We start from the raw sequence: 18,166 nt of genomic DNA, 5'->3' as shown, positions 1-18,166 counted from the left end.
TCTGACGTGTTTCTGATTCAGTGTTCAGCGCTATGGTCACCACAAGCACTTTTTAAAAGACGTGTGCAGGGCTTTATCCAAGAGCTGTTAGTCACTCGTTTTGCTCTGATTAATGCACCGATTGTAATAGGCTACAAAGGCGCAGTATTAAATGATATTCGCTTTGGGCTTCACATGCACGATGGAACGGAAAGCCGCATTGAAGCAGAAAGGTTTAGCCCAGGCAGGCGACAAAGGCACTGAAGCCTACAACAGGAAGGCGACCAGATTTCGTAAAACTTTGTTGAAAAAAGCTAGCGACGGTAAAGGGAGCCACTCTATATGTAGCCCCATCGGCTAGATATGTTTGCTCTGGGAGCAAAGTTGTGTGAAATAAAAAATAAAAATAATGGGTGAACCAGCTATCGAAATGAGAGAAGGTTAGCCGGTTTCTGGCAACGTTTGCCACGTTGTAAGTTGCGTTGCCTGATAATATTTAGGCTCTTGAATAGCCGTCGTTTTTATTATTTAGTTAATGTCCTGAAGCCGTTTTAGACCACCGTTGCCTTTGAGTGAAGGTTCTGGCTAGCAAACATGCTATTCGCATATTTGTTTATGATTCAAGCGAGGAGTTATGAAGCAATGCTTTTATGAAGGACGATAGAGGGACAACTTCGTCATTGGCAGAAAATCAGATAGTCGGTAATTGTAGTAGCCCTAGGTCTACAAATAGGCTAGTTCTAAATCTTAAATTAATCGAAATCACACGTGTATGGTGGCAACGTCTTCGTTATTTTAATGAATTATTTGGAGAAAGTGCAGAGGCACGCGCTCTGCTGCAGCCAGCCGCACAGCCCAGCTGCTGCGCATGGTAGGCTATGACAAACAGGGAGAGAGGGAGAGAGGAGGACCATAGTGGAAAGAAATTATCTGCGCTGATGATAACTATGCCTTATTGAAATGCATATTTGCTCTACTCGATAGAGGTGTAGGCCTACTTAAAATTGTAATTTATGTATCATCACCCTGAATATTGATCCGTCAAAATGACGGACAAGCTTCAGAATTTTCCGTCATCCTTCAAATAAATCCGTCAATGACGGACATTTGTCGGTTAACGCGACCTCTGCATGACATATGACATGACACGACACATGACATGACATGATATGATACATGACACATGACACGACACATGACACAACACATGACACAACACATGACATGACACACCTACTGTAGGGCCGATACAGTAAGATTCAGTAAGCAGTTTGGGCTTTGAGTTCTTTCCAAAATTCATGATGCCGATTCACAAATGTTACCCCTTTCAGAAACGCTTGCCACCACCATCGAATGCTAAGTATTCGCATTGCACTTTTCATACATGATAAGGTGGATCCTCTCCATGTCCGCCATTTTGGATTTCCAGAAATAGACATTTTTTTGCTGCAAATCTTCTGCACTTTGGTCATTCTAGCAAATATTAATGTATTATTTTGTAAATATTCATGAAAAGGACAAAATTAGCAATAGGCATGGCAGCACAGTTTCAATGAGCAGCTAGTTGCAATACCTACTCTGGTCACCATCCTACACAGTGCACCTTAGTTCACTGTATTACCTTTGGATAGTGAATACCAGCGGGCTCAATTGGTGATGCCTTCCTCAAAGTAATGGTAACACTTTCTATGAACTTGCTATTCGTAACACGCTATAAATGCATGCATAACGCATTTTAATACATTCATAAGGCTTTATATCTATCGACATAAATAGATATACATGCTCATATATGCTCATAGCAACAGCCATGACATATTATAATGTGTTGTTTTAGGCATTTAAGACTGAAGGTGACACAGTGCATTATATCATGACGCCAACTGTGTTGAGGTCTGTGCTATAAAGCTTTATAGCAGGATCCATGAATATACTTAATACGGCTTATCTATTCTGCATCTTCATTAACAGGCATGGTTATGTCAATATTCATAAACATTCATAAAGTGATATTTATAAACATTCATAAAGTGATTGCTGCACAGTCCAGGTAAAGTGAGATTCGCTCATTAGTACTTAGTAGGAGATACAAGCACTCATTGCATTGGCTAGGTAAAGTGAGATCAACTCATAATTGCTTATAAGTATTTGTTAAGAGATACAAGTGCTCACTATAGGCTAGGTTAAGTGGGAAAAACGTTTACCTATTAATAAAGACACACAAGTGCTCATTGCATAGGCTAGGTAAAGTGAGAATAGATTATAACTATTTATTAAGACATACAAGTGTAAGTACAACGTTATATATGCATTTATAGCGTCTTACGAATAGCAAGTTCATAGAAAGTGTAACCAAAGTAATATCCACAACATATGTTATGTCTTGTTATGTGTTATGTCATGTCATGTGTCGTGTCGTGTCAAGTGTCATGTCATGTGTCATGTAGTGTGTCATGTCATGTCATGTCATGTCATGTCATGTCATGTCATGTGTCATGTCTTGTGTCATGTCATGTGTTATGTCAAGTAATGTGTCGTGTAGTGTGTCATGTCATGTGTCATGTGTCATGTCTTGTGTCATGTAATGTGTTATGTCAAGTCATGTGTCGTGTCATGTGTTATGTCAGGTCATGTGTCATGTCATGTGTCAAATCATTTGTCAGGTCATTTGTCATGCCTTTTGTCATGTCATGTGTCATGTCATGTGTCATTTCATGTGTAATTTCATGTGTCATGTCATGTGTGTTGTCATGTCATGTGTCATGTCATGTGTCATGTCAATTCATGTGTCATTTCAAGTGTTATGTGAAGTGTCATGTCATATGTCATGTCATATCATGTGTCATGTCATCTGTCATATCATGTGTCATGTCATGTGTCAAATCATGTGTCATGCCATTTGCCATGTCAAGGCATGTGTCATGGCATGTGTCATGTAATGTTTCAAGTCATATCATGTGTCATGTCATGTGTCATTCCATGTATCATGTGTAATGTCATGTGTAATGTCATGTGCCATGTCATGTGCCATGTCATGTCATATGTCATGTCATGTGTCATGTCATGTGTCATGTCTCATGTTGTCATATCATGTGTCATGTCACGTGTCATGTCACTTGTCATATCATGTGTCATGTCAAGTGTCATGTAATGTGTCATGTCAAGTGTCATGTCATGTGTCATGTCATGTGTTGTGTCATGTCATGTGTAATGTAATGTCATTTGTCAAATGTCAGGTCATATGTCATGTCACGTGTCATGTCATGTGTCATGTGTAATGTGTCATGTAAAGTGTCATGTCATGTGTCATGTCATGTGTTGTGTCATGTCATGTGTAATGTCATGTCATTTGTCATGTGTCATGTCTTGTGTCATGTCAAGTGTCATGTGTCATGTCATGTGTTGTGTCATGTCATGTGTCATGTCATGTGTAATGTCATGTCATTTGTCAAGTGTCAGGTCATATGTCATGTCACATGTCATGTCATGTGTCATGTGTAATGTGTCATGTAAAGTGTCATGCCATGTGTTATGTCATGTCATGTGTCATGTCATGTGTCATGTGTCATATCACATGTCATGACATATGTCATGTGTCATGTCATGTGTCATGTCAAGTGTCATGTCATGTGTCATGTCATGTGTCATATCATGTGTCATGTCAAGTGCAATGTTGTGTCATGTGTCATGTCTTGGGTAATGTCATGTCATGTGTCATGTGTCATGTTATGTCATGTGTCATATGTCATGTCATGTGTCATGTAATGTGTCTTGTCATGTCATGTATCATGTCAAGTCATGTGTCACTTTTCATGTCATGTGGTATGTCATATGTCATGTGTCATGTCATGTCATATGTAATGTCATGTCATGTGTCATGTGTCATGTTATATCATAACATGTGTCATGTCAAGTGTCATGTGTCATGTCATGTCATGTGTCATGTCATATGTCATGTCAAGTGTCTTGTCATGTGTCATGTCAAGTGTCATGTGTCATGTGTCATGTCAAGTGTCATGAAATGTCATGCCATGTGTCATGTGTCATGTCATGTGTCTTGTCATGTCATGTGTCATGTCAAGTCATGTGTCAGGTCATGTTTCATGTCATATATCATGCCATGTCATGTTTTGTCATAACATGTGTGATGTCCTGTGTAATGTCATGTCATTTGTCAAGTGTCATGTCATATGTCATGTCACTTGTCATGTCATGTGTCTTGTGTAATGTGTCATGTCAAGTGTCATCTCGTGTCATGTTATGTGTTATGTCATTTGTCATATCATGTGTAATGCCATGTCATGTGTCATGTTATGTCATGTGTCATGTCATGTCAAGTGTCATGTGTCATATTTCATGTCATATGTCACGTGTCACGTCATGTGTCATGCCATGTCATATGTCATGTAAAGTGTCATGTCATGTGTCATAACAAGTGTCATGTCAAGTGTCATGTCATATGTCATGTCACATGTCATGTCACTTGTCGTGTCATATGTCATGTCATGTGTCATGTCAAGTGTCATGTCATGTGTCATATCATGTCATGTGTCATGCCATGTGTCATGTCATGTGTCATGTCAAGTGTCATGCCATGTGTCATGTCATGTGTCATATAATGTCTTGTGTCATGTCAAGTGTCATGTCATGTGTCATGTCAAGTGTCATGTCATGTGTCATGTCATGTCATGTGTCATGTCATGTCATGTGTCATAACAAGTGTCATGTCATGTGTCATGTCTTATGTCATGTCACGTGTCATGTCACTTGTCATATCATATGTCATGTCATGTGTCATGTCAAGAGTCATGTCATGTGTCATGTCATATGTCATGTGTCATGTCACTTGTCATGTCTCTTGTCATGTCATGTGTCATGTCAAGAGTCATGTCATGTGTCATGTCATATGTCATGTCATGTGTCATGTCACTTGTCATGTCATATGTCATGTCAAGTGTCATGTCATGCCATGTGTCATGTCAAGTGTCATGTCATGTGTCATGTCATGTGTCATGTCATGTGTCATGTCAAGTGTCATGTCATGTGTCATGTCAATTGTCATGAAATGTGTCATGTGTCATGTCATGTGTCATGTCATGTGTCATGTCAAGTGTCGTGTCATATGTCATGTCATGTGTCATATCATGTCATGTCATATGTCATGTCATATGTCGTGTCATGTCATGTGTCAGGTCAAGTGTTGTGTCATGTGTCATGTCATGTGTCATGTCATGTGTCATGTCAAGTGTCGTGTCATATGTCATAACAAGTGTCATGTCATGTGTCATATCATGTCATGTGTCATATCATATGTCATGTCATACGTCATGTCAAGTTTCATGTCATGTGTCATGTCAAGTGTTATGTCATGTGTCGTGTCAAGTGTAATGTCATGTGTCATGTCATGTCGTGTGTCGTGTCAAGTTTCATGTCAAGTGTCGTGTCATATGTCATAACAAGTGTCATGTCATGTGTCATATCATATGTCATGTCATACGTCATGTCAAGTGTCATGTCATGTGTCATGTCATGTGTCGTGTCAAGTGTCATGTCATTTGTCATAACAAGTGTCATATCATATGTCATGTCACGTGTCATGTCACTTGTCATGTCATATGTCATGTCATGTGTCATGTCAAGTGTCATGTCATGTGTCATATCATGTCATGTGTCATGTCATGTGTCATGTCATGTGTCATGTCAAGTGTCATGTCATGTGTCATGTCATGTCATGTGTTGTGTCAAGTGTCATGTCATGTCATGTGTCATAACAAGTGTCATGTCATGTGTCATGTCACTTGTCATGTCATGACATGTCATGTGTCATATCATATGTCATGTCATACGTCATGTCAAGTGTCATGTCATGTGTCATGTCATGTGTCGTGTCAAGTGTCATGCCATGTCATGTGTCATGTCATGTCATGTGTCATGTCATGTGTCATGTCAAGTGTCATGTGTCATAACAAGTGTCATGTCACATGTCATGTCACTTGTCATGTCATGACATGTAATGTGTCATGTCAAGTGTCATGTCATACGTCATGTCAAGTGTCATGTCATGTGTCATGTCATGTGTCGTGTCAAGTGTAATGTCATATGTCATGTCTTGTCATGTGTCGTGTCAAGTGTAATGTCATGTGTCATGTCATGTCATGTGTCATATCATATGTCATGTCATACGTCATGTCAAGTTTCATGTCATGTGTCATGTCAAGTGTTATGTCATGTGTCGTGTCAAGTGTAATGTCATGTGTCATGTCATGTCGTGTGTCGTGTCAAGTTTCATGTCAAGTGTCGTGTCATATGTCATAACAAGTGTCATGTCATGTGTCATATCATATGTCATGTCATACGTCATATCATGTGTCGTGTCATGTCATGTGTCATGTCACGTGTCGTGTCATGTGTCAGGTCATGTTTCATGTCATATGTCATGTCAAGTGTCATGTCATGTGTCATGTCATGTGTCATGTCATGTGTCATGTCATGTGTCGTGTCAAGTGTCATGCCATGTCATGTGTCATGTCATGTCATGTGTCATGTCATGTGTCATGTCAAGTGTCACGCGTCGTTTCATGTCATGTGTGATATCATGTCATGTGTCATGCCATGTGTCATGTCATGTGTCATGTCATGTCATGTGTTGTGTCAAGTGTCATGTCATGTCATGTGTCATAACAAGTGTCATGTCACGTGTCATGTCACTTGTCATGTCATGACATGTAATGTGTTATGTCAAGTGTCATGTCATACGTCATGTCAAGTGTCATGTCATGTGTCATGTCATGTGTCATGTCATGTGTCATGTCATGTGTCATGTCATGTCATGTGTTGTGTCAAGTGTCATGTCATGTCATGTGTCATAACAAGTGTCATGTCACGTGTCATGTCACTTGTCATGTCATGACATGTAATGTGTTATGTCAAGTGTCATGTCATACGTCATGTCAAGTGTCATGTCATGTGTCATGTCATGTGTCGTGTCAAGTGTAATGTCATGTGTCATGTCATGTCATGTGTCGTGTCAAGTGTAATGTCATGTGTCATGTCATGTCATGTGTCGTGTCAAGTGTCATGCCATGTCATGTGTCATGTCAAGTGTCACGCGTCGTTTCATGTCATGTGTGATGTCATGTCATGTGTCATATTATGTCATAACATGTGTGATATCATGTGTCATGTCATGTGTCATGTCATGTGTAATGTCATGTCATTTGTCAAGTGTCATGTCATATGACATGTCACTTGTCATGTCATGTGTCTTGTGTAATGTGTCATGTCAAGTGTCATGTCATGTCATGTCATGTGTCATGTCATGTGTCATATCATGTGTAATGCCATGTCATGTGTCATATTATGTCATGTGTCGTGTCATGTCATGTGTCATGTCAAGTGTCATGTCATGTGTCATGTCAAGTGTCTTGTCATGTGTCATAACAAGTGTCATGTCATATGTCATGTCACGTGTCATGTCACTTGTCGTGTCATATGTCATGTCATGTGTCATGTCAAGTGTCATGTCATGTGTCATATCATGTCATGTGTCATGCCATGTGTCATGTCATTTGTCATGTCAAGTGTCACGCGTCGTTTCATGTCATGTCATGTGTCATGCCATGTGTCATGTCAAGTGTCATGTCATGTGTCATGTCATGTCATGTGTTGTGTCAAGTGTCATGTCATGTCATGTGTCATAACAAGTGTCATGTCACATGTCATGTCACTTGTCATGTCATGACATGTAATGTGTCATGTCAAGTGTCATGTCATACGTCATGTCAAGTGTCATGTCATGTGTCATGTCATGTGTCGTGTCAAGTGTAATGTCATGTGTCATGCCATGTGTCATGTCATTTGTCATATCATGTGTAATGCCATGTCATGTGTCATATTATGTCATGTGTCGTGTCATATCACGTGTCATGTCACTTGTCGTGTCATATGTCATGTCAAGTGTCATGTCATGTGTCATATCATGTCATGTGTCATGCCATGTGTCATGTCATTTGTCATGTCAAGTGTCATGCCATGTGTCATATCATGTGTCATATCATGTCATGTGTCATGCCATGTGTCATGTCATGTGTCATGTCAAGTGTCATGCCATGTGTCATGTCATGTGTCATATCATGTCATGTGTCATGCCATGTATCATGTCATGTGTCATGTCAAGTGTCATGTCATGTGTCATGTCATGTCATGTGTTGTGTCAAGTGTCATGTCATGTCATGTGTCATTTCACTTGTCATGTCATATGTCATGTCAAGTGTCATGTCATGTGTCATGTCATGCCATGTGTCATGTCATGTGTCATGTCATGTGTCATGTCATGTGTCATGTCAAGTGTCATGTCATGTGTCATGTCAAGTGTCATGTCATGTCATGTGTCATGTCATGTGTCATGTCATACGTCATGTCAAGTGTCATGTCATGTGTCATGTCAAGTGTTATGTCATGTGTCGTGTCAAGTGTAATGTCATGTGTCATGTCATGTCGTGTGTCGTGTCAAGTTTCATGTCAAGTGTCGTGTCATATGTCATAACAAGTGTCATGTCATGTGTCATATCATATGTCATGTCAAGTGTCATGTCATGTGTCATGTCAATTGTCATATCATATGTCATGTCACGTGTCATGTCACTTGTCGTGTCATATGTCATGTCATGTGTCATGTCAAGTGTCATGTCATGTGTCATATCATGTCATGTGTCATGCCATGTGTCATGTCACGTGTCATATCATGTCATGTGTCATGCCATGTGTCATGTCATGTGTCATATCATGTCATGTGTCATGTCAAGTGTCATGTCATGTGTCATGTCATGTCATGTGTTGTGTCAAGTGTCATGTCATGTGTCATAACAAGTGTCAAGTCACGTGTCATGTCACTTGTCATGTCATGACATGTAATGTGTCATGTCAGGTGTCATGTCATTTGTCATGTCAAGTGTCATGTCATGTGTCATGTCATGTGTCATGTCAAGTGTCATGTCATGTGTCATGTCATGTCATGTGTTGTGTCAAGTGTCATGTCATGTCATGTGTCATAACAAGTGTCATGTCACATGTCATGTCACTTGTCATGTCATGACATGTAATGTGTCATGTCAAGTGTCATGTCATACGTCATGTCAAGTGTCATGTCATGTGTCATGTCATGTGTCGTGTCAAGTGTAATATCATGTGTCATGTCATGTCATGTGTCATGTCATGTGTAATGTCATGTCATGTGTCGTGTCAAGTGTCATGTCATGTCATGTGTCATGTCATGTGTCATGTCAAGTGTCACACGTCGTTTCATGTCATGTGTGATATCATGTCATGTGTCATATTATGTCATAACATGTGTGATGTCATGTGTCATGTCATGTGTCATGTCATGTGTAATGTCATGTCATTTGTCAAGTGTCATGTCATATGTCATGTCACGTGTCATGTCATGTGTCTTGTGTAATGTGTCATGTCAAGTGTCATGTCGTGTCATGTCATGTGTCATGTCATGTGTCATATCATGTGTAATGCCATGTCATGTGTCATATTATGTCATGTGTCGTGTCATGTCATGTGTCATGTCAAGTGTCATGTCATGTGTCATGTCAAGTGTCTTGTCATGTGTCATAACAAGTGTCATGTCATATGTCATGTCACGTGTCATGTCACTTGTCGTGTCATATGTCATGTCATGTGTCATGTCAAGTGTCATGTCATGTGTCATATCATGTCATGTGTCATGCCATGTGTCATGTCATGTGTCATGTCAAGTGTCATGCCATGTGTCATATCATGTCATATGTCATGTCAAGTGTCATGTCATGTGTCATGTCAAGTGTCATTGCATGTGTCGTGTCAAGTGTCATGTCATGTCATGTGTCATAACAAGTGTCATGTCATGTGTCATGTCATATGTCATGTCATGACATGTAATGTGTTATGTCAAGTGTCATGTCATACGTCATGTCAAGTGTCATGTCATGTGTCATGTCAAGTGTCATGTCATGTGTCATATAATGTCATGTGTCATGCCATGTGTCATGTCATTTGTCATATCATGTGTAATGCCATGTCATGTGTCATATTATGTCATGTGTCGTGTCATATCACGTGTCATGTCACTTGTCGTGTCATATGTCATGTCAAGTGTCATGTCATGTGTCATATCATGCCATGTGTCATGCCATGTGTCATGTCATGTGTCATGTCAAGTGTCATGCCATGTGTCATGTCATGTGTCATATCATGTCATGTGTCATGTCATGTGTCATGTCATGTGTCATGTCATGTGTCATGTCATGTGTCATGTCATGTGTCATGTCATGTCATGTGTCATGTCATGTGTCATGTCATGTGTCATGTCAAGTGTCATGTCATGTGTCATGTCATGTGTCGTGTCAAGTGTCATTTCATGTCATGTCATGTGTCATAACAAGTGTCATGTCAAGTGTCATGTCATGTGTCATGTCAAGTGTCATGTCATATGTCATAACAAGTGTCATGTCATGTGTCGTGTCATGTCATGTGTCATGTCACGTGTCGTGTCATGTGTCGTGTCATGTCATGTCATGTGTCATGTCACGTGTCGTGTCATGTGTCAGGTCATGTTTCATGTCATATGTCATGTCAAGTGTCATGAAATGTTTCATGTCATGTGTCATGTGTCATGTCATGTTACATTTCATCTGTCATGCCATATGTCATGTCATGTGTCGTTACATTTCATGTGTCATAACTTGTGTCATGTCAAGTGTCATATCATGTGTCATGTCAAGTGTCATGTGTCATATCATGTGTTGTGTCATGTCATGTGTCATGTCATGTGTAATGTTATGTCATTTGTCAAGTGTCAGGTCATGTGTCATGTCACGTATCATGTCATAATTCATGTCATGCCATGTGTCATATCATATGTCATGTCAAATGTCTTGTCATGTGTCATGTCAAGTGTCATGTCAAGTGTCATGAAATGTGTCATGTCACTTGTCATGTGTCATGTCTTGTCATGTGTCATGTCATATGTCATTTCATGTGTCATGTCATGTGTCATGTCAATTCATGTGCCATGTGTCGTGTCATGTCATGTGTCACGTGTCGTGTCACGTGTAATGTCATGTCATGTGTCATGTTATGTCATAACATGTGTGATGTCATATGTCATGTCATGTGTCATGTCATGTGTAATGTCATGTCATTTGTCAAGTGTCATGTCATATGTCATGTCACGTTTCATTTCATGTGTCTTGTGTAATGTGTCATGTCAAATGTCATGTCGTGTCATGCCATGTGTAATGTCATGTGTCATATCATGTGTAATGCCATGTCATGTGTCATTTTATGTCATGTGTCGTGTCATGTCATGTGTCATGTCATGTGTCATATCACATGTCATGTCATATGTCATGTGTCATGTCAAGTGTCATGTCATATGTCATGTCAAGTGTCATGAAATGTGTCATGGAATGTGTCATGTCATATGCCATGTCATGTCATATGTCATGTACCATGTCGTATGTCATGTCATGTGTCGTGTCTTGTCATATCTCATGTGTCTTGTCATGTGTCATATGTCATGTCATGTGTCTTGTGTCATGTGTCGTGTCATATGTCATGTGTCATGTTGTATGTCATGTCATATGTCATATGTCATGTCATGTGTCATATGTCATGTCATGTGTCATGTCATGTCATGTAATGTCATATGTCATGTCATTTCATGTCAAGTCATGTGTCAAGTCATGTGTTATGTCATGTGTCATGTGTCGTGTCATGTCATGTGTCATATCATGTTTCATGTTATGTCCAGGGCTCTAAATTAACACACGCCAACACGCCAAACAGGGGTGAAAATTAATTTTGGCTAGTAGAAAAAATACCTACCCGCCAATTTGGCTAGTAGTTCCCGAGTACAGTAAATTATGAACGGTAAACCGCTGCTCTGACGAACGTTAGACGGCGAGATTTCCTACATTACCCATGGACACTAGCGTCACGACGTAGCCTCCCACAGTGGGCTTTCCAGTGCAGCGAGCGGCAACTCCATGCTGTTGCGCGCGCCAGGATTGAAAACATTCTGTCAGCTAAGCTGCGCTCACACTATTCTGACAGGCAGCTCTCCTCCTATGCTCTCGTCGCTTTCGCTACAACCTTTTTAACGTCACTACTGCTATATGAACATTGCCGTTTCAATAACAGGAGTTACGCAGATTATGCATAGAGCTACTTCTGTTCTGTAGACTTATGTTTTGTGCGAGTGATGAGAATGTGGCGGGGGTTAGCGCAAGGTTCTGTGCGTTGGTGTAACCGTAATAATAGTGACGTTAAAAAATGAGTGGCTGTGGAACGAAATAGCGACAAGGGCAGAGGAGGAGAGCTGACAGTCAGAGTAGTGTGACCATAGCTGTCAGTTCAGTTGTGTTCTGAAATGTTCCGAGTCCTGGCGCAACTAATTGGAAAGCCCACGCCATCGGAAAGGGGAAAAAAGCAACCGACGAAGCTGTCGAAGTAACAACGGAAGCGAATATTCCCGAGATATTATTTACTTTTACTTAAACTAGGCTTCTTGTCATTTTGTTGCGCATGGTAGAGAAGAGCTCCTCCTCTCTCCTCTCATCTCTTCTCCTTCCTTGGGGTGTGCGTAGGCCTATGTGAGGTTTTGTAGTGTTAAGCTGTGTGCTTGGTTACTGTAGGCCTATGTTAAAGGTCTGTTATGTGAGTGGATTGTGTGATGTGATTCAGCTGTTTTCAGAGGAATTGAACAAAAACTAATCAAATTGATTATGCCTAAGTAATGAAAGTAAAAAATAAAGCAGAAGTTAAAAAATAATGAAAAAAATATATAGCCTGTAATATGCTTATTATGTAGGCATATAGTAGCTTATGCAGGCCTATGGTGTATCTGTGTTGTAGAAATAGTTGAACAAAATGACCATAATTAAAAAAAAAAACTAACCTAAAGCATAGTTTATTTTGGCGAGAGAATAAAATGGCTTGTTGAACTTCTGTTTGGCTGGTAAGAAAAAATGTCCACTAGCCAAATTGGCTGGTGGTGGAAAAAGTTAATTTAGAGCCCTGGTTATGTCATATGTCATTTGTAATGTGTCATGTCAATAGTCATGTCATGTGTCATGTCAGGTGTCATGTCAAGTGTCATGTCATATGTCATATCATGTCATGTGTCATGTCAAGTGTCATGTCATGTGTCATGTCAAGTGTCATATCATGTGTCATGTCATGTGTCGTGTCAAGTGTCATGTCATGTGTCATAACAAGTGTCATGTCATGTGTCATGTCATATGTCATGTCACGTGTCATGTCACGTGTCATTTCACTTGTCATGTCATATGTCATGTCACGTGTCATGTCACTTGTCATGTCATATGTCATGTCATGCGTCATGTCTTGTCATACGTCATGTGTCGTGTCATGTGTTGTGTCATGTCATGTCATGTGTCATGTCATTTCATGTCAAGCCATGTGTCAAGTCATGTGTTATGTCATGTGTCATGTGTCGTGTCATGTCATGTGTCATATCATGTTTCATGTCATGTCATATGTCATTTGTCATGTGTCATGTCAATAGTCATGTCAAATGTCACATCATATGGCATGTCATTAGTCATCTTATATGTGTCTTGTCATGTGTCATATGTCATGTCATGTTTCATGTCAGGTCATGTATCATGCCATGTGTAATTTCATGTAATTTGTCATGTGTAATGTCAAGTCAAGTGTCATGTCATTTGTCATGTCATATATCATGTTATATGTCATTTCATATGTCATGTGTCATGTCTTGTCATATGTCATGTCATGTGTCGTGTCATGTCATGTGTCATGTCATATGTCATGCCAAGTCATGTGTCAAGTCATGTTTTAGTCACGTGTCATGTCATATGTCATGTCAAGTCATGTGTCATGTCAAGTCATGTGTCTTGTCATGTGTCAGTTTTCATGTCATGTATCTTGTGTCGTATCATGTCATGTTATGTCATGTGTCATGTCAAGTCATTTGTCATGTGTCATGTTATGTGTCGTGTCATGTCATGTGTCATGTCTTGTGTAATGTCATGCCATGTGTCATATCAGTTGTCATGTCATGTGTCATGTCTTGTGTAATGTCATGTCATATTTCTTGTCAAGTGTCTTGTCGTGTGTCATTTCATGTGTCATATCTTATGTTATGTGTCATGTTTCATGTCATGTGTCGTGTCAAGTGTCATGTCATGCGTCATGTCAAGTGTCATTTGTCATGTTGTGTCATGTCATTTTTCACGTTATGTCATGTGTCTTGTCATGTCATGTGTCATGCCAAGTCATGTGTCATGTGTCAAGTCATGTGTCGTGTCATGTCAAGTGTCATGTCAAGTGTCATGTGTCATGTTATGTCATGTCATTTGTAAAGTCATTTCATGTCATGTGTCATGTCAAATCATGTGTCATGTGTCATGTCAAGTTTCATGTCATGTGTCATGTTTAGTGCCATGCAGTGTTAATTTCGTCAACCATGACTATGACTAAAATATTTCGTCAATGCCCTTTTTTGATTTTCGTCATTTAGACTAAGACTAAGACGAAATTGGAAAGGCAATGACTAAAATATGACTAAGACTGAAATTGATTTTCGTCATTGTGACTAAGACTAAGACTAAATTTTAAAAAGCTGACGAAATTAACACTGTATTAAATAAAATAGAGAAAAAGAGAACCTGTGTGTGAAGAAGTTTTATTCTGTACAGTGTGATATATGTTAAAAAGAGAAGCAGTGTGCGGAGAAGGTTTATTCTGTACAGTCAATGATATATGTTAAAAGTGTGTGGAGAAGTTCTGTTATGTACAGTGAAAATGACTAAAATTTGACTAAGACTAAAATTGATTTTCGTCATTGTGACTTAGACTAAGACTAAATCTTAAAAAGCTGACAAAATTAACACTGGTGCCATGTCATGTCTTGTGTCATGTCATGTGCTATTTCATGTGCCATGTCATGTGTCATGTCTTGTGTCATGTCATGTGTAATGTCATGTCATTTGTCATGTGTCATGTTATGTCATGTCAGGTGTCATGTCATGTGTCATGTGTCATGTCAAGTCATGTGTCATGTCACATGTCATGTCACGTGTCATGTCATGTTTCATGTGTCACGTCATGTGTCATGTAATGTGTCATGTCATGTGTTGTGTCATGTCATGTGTCATGTCATTTGTCATGGCACGTGTCCTGTCATGTGTCATGTGTAATGTCAAGTGTCATGTAATGTGTCATATCATGTGTTGTGTCTTGTGCCATGTCTTGTGTAATGTCATGTCATTTGTCATATATCGTATCAAGTGTCATGTCATGTGTCATTACATGTGTCATATCATGTGTCAAGTCATGTCATTTGTCATGTCAAGTGTCATGTCACGTGTCATGTCACGTGTCATGTGTCATGTCACGTGTCATATCATGTAACATGCCATGTGTCATGTGTCGTGTCATGTCATGTGTTATGACATGTGTCATGTGTCATGTCACGTATCATGTCACATGTCATTTCAAGTCATGTGTCATGTCAAGTCATATGTCATGTGTTTTGTCAAGTCATGTTTCATGTGTCACGTCATGTGTCATGTCAAGTGTCATGTAATGTGTCATGTCATGTGTTGTGCCATGTAATGTGCCATGTCTTGTGTAATGTCATGTCATTTGTCACGTGTCATGTCATGTGTCATGTCATGTGTTGTGTCATGTCATGTGTCATGTCATGTAATTTGTCATGTGTCATGTCACGTGTCATGTCAAGTGTCATGTCATGTCATGTCATGTGTCATGTGTCACGTGTCATGTCATGTGTCATCTATGTTCCACATCATGTTTCATATCATATGTCATATGTCATGTCATTTGTCATGTCATATATCATGTCAAGTGTCATGTGTCATGTCATATTTCATGTTATATACCACGTCAAGTGTCATATTTCATGTCATGTGTCGTGTCATGTGTCATGACATATATCACGTGTCGTGTCATGTGTCGTGTCATGTGTCATGTCATGTGCCATGTGTCATGTTTCGTGTCAAGTGTCGTGTCAAGTGTCGTGTCATGCGTCATGTCAAGTTTCATGTGTCATGTTATGTCATGCTATGTCATTTGTCGTGTCATGTGTCAGGTCAAGTGTCATGTGTCGTGTCATGTCATGTGTCATGTCATGTCATTTTTCATGTGTCATGTCATGTGTCATGTCAAGTTTCATGTCATGTGTCATGTCATGTGTCATGCCATGTGTCATGTCATGTATCACGTCATGTGTAATGTCATGTCATTTTTCATGTGTCATGTTATGCCATGTGTCGTGTCATGTTATGTCATATCATGTGTCATGTCACGTGTCATGTCATGTTTCATGTCATATGTCATATCACGTGTCATGTCATGTGTCATGTCATATCATGTGTCATGACATGTGTCAAGTCAAGTCATGTGTCATGTCATGTATCATGTCATGTGTCATGTCATGTGTCATCTCATGTGTCATGTCATGTGTCATTTCATGTGTCATGTCATTTGTCATATCATTTGTCATGTCATGTGTCCTTGTCATATGTCATGTGTCATGTCATGTTTTATGTCATGTTTTATGTCATGTGTCATGCCATATGTCATGTAATGCCATGTCAAGTCATTTCACGTCATGTGTCATGTTTCACGTCATATCATGTGTCATGTTTCACGTCATATCATGTGTCATGTTTCACGTCATATCATGTGTCATGTGATTTGTCATATCATGTGTCATGTGATGTTCCTCAAAGTAATCTCCATTTATAATATAATATAATGCATTCCATTGCCAATGTTGACAGCATCCATGCATCCCCAAACCATGTCAGTCCCACTACCATACTTGGCTATTGAACTATGTTTTAGATATTTTTTTGTAAAACTCACTTATTTACCACCACACATGCTTGACACCATCTAAAGTCAATTTATTTATCTTAGTCTCAAGAGAGATGAACAGACGAAGTATATGGATCACTGGAACTATGTCGTGTGATCCGAACAGACCAATATAAACAAATTTATTTTAGATGGTGTCAAGCATGTGTGGTGGTAAACAAGTGAGTTTTACAAAAAAGTGTACCCTCTCAATTACCAAGCATGTTAGTGGGACTGACATGGTTTGGGGGTACATAGATGCTGTCAATATTGGCAATCTGAAATACACCTAAAAGAAACATGCATGTCAACATGGACTGTGACTACTGAAGCAGATCATGATATTCTCCATAGGATTACATTCAAATCTATTTAAGCCAGGTGCACACTCAAAATGTAAAAGTTCAATGCAAAGAAAGGATGAAACGCACAATGATAACCTCCCTTTTAATCTCTTTTCATTTCAAGACGATTCGAGCCAACACAACCCCTTCTCTACCGGATTTTAATCTGGGGTGAGTACATGTTCAAACATTAATGGCTATATTTTGTTTTTTTCTGAGTGAACAAGAAATTTCAGCGGTTAAATATGTTGCTAACCCTATCGCACCGGACGCATCATATTTGATTCATCAGATTCAAAGCCCTCTCCCCGCTGACACACACAAAAAAATCGATCTCAAAAACATCCTGTGTGTCATTTCCAAACGTCCTGCAGTACACGGAAACCGCCACAAGACAGCAGCGGTCGACAACAAGTTGACCACAGCTCGGCGAAAAATAGAAAAATGGGGTAGAAGCGGTTTCCCTGACCGATGCTGAGATATCGTCAAATTGCAAAGGGTTTGTGTACAAATTTCAGAAATATAACTCTACATCCTTTAACTTGAACACTTGCTTTGTGAAATTAATCAAGGAAGCGTTTATATTTTTACACCGTGTTGCAGAGAGATCGTGCTAAAACTGATGAAACAAATAAGCACCATCCGGCGGTGGCAGGAAGTCAGCCATCAACGCATTTTGCCATAGGGAAACTTACAAAGCATACCACGACGATCATTTAACAAAACACACAAGTTGTTTTACTTCAAGACGAAGATATTGCCTTAAGAAACAGGTTTTACTTGCAATTTTGAAAATGTAATGCAAAATGTTGAAATTATGATCTCGTAAAAAATGCATTGAAGTGAATGGAGAAATGGTCCAATTGTAGTAATGGACCCATATATTCAAATTCCACATCAAAAATGAATAATGATCTATATTACAC

At 39.5% G+C, this 18,166-nt stretch overlaps 1 protein-coding gene across 1 annotated transcript in view; it reads right to left on the bottom strand.

The window, feature by feature from the left end:
• cpn1 (carboxypeptidase N, polypeptide 1) overlaps positions 1-18,166 on the bottom strand; it is a 59,323-nt gene that overhangs the window by 9,388 nt on the left and 31,769 nt on the right. The gene's annotated exons all lie outside the window — the stretch shown is intronic.

Source organism: Engraulis encrasicolus, chromosome 17, assembly GCF_034702125.1.
Source record: "Engraulis encrasicolus isolate BLACKSEA-1 chromosome 17, IST_EnEncr_1.0, whole genome shotgun sequence".
Classification (NCBI taxonomy): Eukaryota; Metazoa; Chordata; class Actinopteri; order Clupeiformes; family Engraulidae; genus Engraulis; species Engraulis encrasicolus.
The sequence above is the reverse complement of the archived record's forward strand: the minus strand, read 5'-3'. Positions and strand labels throughout refer to the sequence as shown.